Below are 3384 nucleotides of genomic sequence, written 5' to 3'. Positions count from 1 at the left end.
CCCTCCTTCAAGACAGTGCGAAAGGCCCCTCCTCCCTGCTGCCTTCCCCGCACCCTCCTAAGCAGAGCCCTCACAGCCCTTCCTGAGATCCCCCTGGGGTGGGTCTCTCCGCCTCTCCAGACATGGCCACACTGAGGTGAGATGGTCCCCACCAGGATCTAACCACACCAGGCTGGGGTCTCACAAAAAGCGAGGACGTGTCAAATCTGCTTCAACTCTCAGCAATTGGCTTAGTACGTGTTGGAGTGGATGGGTGAGTAGAAGGGTGGGTAGTGAGTGGGTGGATGAGGGGTGAATGAGTAGATGATGGATTCAGGGAGTTGTAGCTGGATTGATAGCTTGTGGATGGATGGGTGGATTGGGTGGGTGGATGGGTGGTTGGATGAGTGGATCGTGGATGGGTGGATGGGTGGGTGGATGAGTGTGGATCATGGATGGATGGATGGATGGGTGGATGGATGAGTGGATCGTGGATGGGTGAGTGGGTGGGTGCGTGGGTGGGTGGATCAGATGATGAATAGGTGGATGGGTGGGTAGGTTGGTGAGTAGATAGATGGGCGAATGTATGAATGGATGGATTGATGGATCAGTGGTGGACAAGTAGCTGTGTGGTAGGTCAAAGATGAAAGGGTGGGTGGATGGGAGATACGCTCTAGGTGAGAGGGAGCTGTCTGGAGCCCGCGAAGGGGATGGCTGCATTTGCCACAGTCCCCACTGTACCCTATTGTCTCCTGATGCCGAGGGTGAGCTCCAGCTGCCCTTGTGGCACCCTTGGCCATATGTGCCCAAGATCACATCACCCTGGGCCACTTCACCCATTCAGGTTCTCTCAGGGCCCCTGGCCCCTCTTCTGAGTCCACTGGATTTTGTCATTCCAAAGACACTGAAGGTCTAAGAACTCGGGGGTGGGAGGGGAGAAGAGTACGGAGGCACGAGATTCGCTGAGGGCCTGAAGGGGCAGGGTCCTGGTAGGGCAGCACAGGTCAGATACTCACCCCGAGACTTGCCCCGGCCCTGCATGGAGTAGGCAGGGGTGCAGCTGCGGCCAAAACGGGTGACTTTCGGGTCCAGGAAGTAGACCGGCCCAGGGCTGGTCTCCTGTGGAGATGCTGGGGAGAGGAGCCCAGGGTCCTAAGGGCGCCTCCTATGACCCCACCGCCTACTCGGTGCCCTGCTTAACCCTGAGGCACTTCCACCCCCCGAGGCCCCTGGCCCCATCTTGGAGGGCAGGGACTCAGCCCACCGAGGTATGGTTGCCCTGACCTGGGGGCCCTGGGTCTTGCTGACCGTCTGTGTGCCTGTAATCAAAGCTGTCCCGTTTGCTGTGCCCGACCCCTGACCTGTCCTCTGCCAGGGGCTAGGGGACCAGCTCCTGGACCATTAGAATTCTGTGTAGAGTGAGAGAACCAGGCTCGACCGAGTAAGGGTCCAAGGAGAGCCCTTCCAGGGCCTGGGCTTAGCCTGCGGGTGGCCAACCTGAGGGAGGGGCTGGTGTCGGGCTCTGAGAGCCAGGTCCTGGGGAAGCTCTTCGCCAGGCCTTCACACTAGCAGGATGTGAAGATGGACACTGAGATGATCCACGGAAGGGGGTGGTCCGGCGCCTCGCGCTTAATAATTGGCACGGGACTTCCGTGGTGGTCCAGTGGCTAAGACTCCACGCTCCCAATGCAGGGGGCCCGGGTTCCATCCCTGGTCAGGGAACTAGATCCCGCACGCCACAACTAAAGGATCCTGCATGCCACAACAGAGATCCCAAGTGCTGCAACTAAGACCCGGCACAGCGAAATAAGTAATAAATAAATAAATAGATTTTTTTAAAAAAAGAAAGTGGAAAACATGCACCGATTAAAAAAAAAAAAAATGGGACCTCCCTGGTGGTGCAGTGGTTAAGAATCCACCTGCCAATGCAGGGGACATGGGTTCGATCCCTCATCCGGGAAGATCCCACATGCCGCAGAGCAACTAAGTCCGTGTGCCACAACTACTCAGCCTGCGCTCTAGAGCCTGCGAGACACAACTACTGAGCCCTCGTGCCACAACTACTGAAGCCTGCGCGCCTAGAGCCCGTGCTCTGCAACAAGAGAAGCCACTGCAATGAGAAGCCCACGCACCGCAATGAAGAGTAGCCCCCGCTCGCTGCAACTAGAGAAAGCCCGTGCACAGCAATGAACACCCAACGCAGCCAAAAATAAATTTTAAAAAAAAAAAAAAAAAAATTGGGACCAGTTACTATGATTGCCATTGTTACTGTCTATAAGCCCACTCCAGGATAAATGCACATGCATCTAAGTGCAGTAGGTCTGACAAGGATCACCTGGTTTAAGTACTGTGCGTATGTGTGCACACATGACACGGTACACACACATGAAGCATGTTCATGACAAATGAGCACAGTCCAACTCATGGCATTTCCCACCTCGATGCCTATGCTGCAAGCTCTGCCTGGAGTCCCCTTCTTCTCCAGGGGACTCCACCAAACTCCTACTCATCCTACAAAGCCCAGATCCCATGCCTCCACCTCCAAGAAGCCTTCCCTGGGCACTCAGCAAAGTCTACAGTAACCACCACTACCCCCGACTCCCCAGCCTATCTGTCTCTCTGTCCCAGGATGGGTCCTGTAACTGGGATTAGAACCTGGCAACCCAGGTTGCTCTGGGCCATAGGCTCGGTTCTTGATCCTTCCTAGTGACAGATGTGACGCTGATTCCCTCCTTTGCCTTCTGGGGTCACTCGCGGCTTCCTGAGTTTTCTCTCACTTTGGTTTGGGATTGTTGCTGATTCTGAAGGCTGAGAAGAGGCTGCTGGCGCCGCACCTCCCAACAAGCCTCCACAGGAAGCAAAGTCCCCACAGAGCAAGGACCCTTCCAGCCCCCAGCCCAGCCCACTCGGGACCCCGAGCGCTCTAGCAAGTGGGTGAAGCAGCGTGTGGGCGACGCCATGAAGGCACAGGCTTGTGGGTACATGGCAGTGACGCCATCCACACAATGGGCCGCTGGCTATAGCTGGGGCCCTGTGTCCGCCCCATCACTGCATCCAATGCTCACTGACACCCTGTCGCACCCCTTCTGGGCAGGAGGAAAGTGGACATCACAGAGGCGGGGTGGCCCACGGACCAGGCCAGCCCCACAGCCTGCTGTCTCGCCAGCCTTTCCTGTCCAAACTCAAAGGATTCTCCTTCCACCCTCCCCGCGCCCCGTGGGACATCACGGCCCAGGAGCCCCCATCCCGCTGACTGAGGACCTGAGGCGGCTCTCACACCCACAACCCTTCTCTGTGGAGCTCTGACTGGAGACCAGGCACTGCTGTAGCCACTTTGAAGGCATCCAATCCTCACTTAATGAACGTCTCCAGACATCCAAGGTGTATTTAATCCTGACCGCAACT

The 3384-nt window shown here is 56.7% G+C and overlaps 1 protein-coding gene across 1 annotated transcript in view; it reads right to left on the bottom strand.

The window, feature by feature from the left end:
- The window catches only part of CIMAP1D (CIMAP1 family member D), a 9592-nt gene that overhangs the window by 744 nt on the left and 5464 nt on the right, over positions 1-3384 (bottom strand). The window lies entirely within an intron of this gene.

The sequence above is a fragment of the Neophocaena asiaeorientalis genome, unplaced genomic scaffold (assembly GCF_003031525.2).
Source record: "Neophocaena asiaeorientalis asiaeorientalis breed wild unplaced genomic scaffold, Neophocaena_asiaeorientalis_V1.1 scaffold469, whole genome shotgun sequence".
Taxonomy (NCBI): Eukaryota; Metazoa; Chordata; class Mammalia; order Artiodactyla; family Phocoenidae; genus Neophocaena; species Neophocaena asiaeorientalis.
This window is presented reverse-complemented; position numbering and strand designations above follow the sequence as displayed.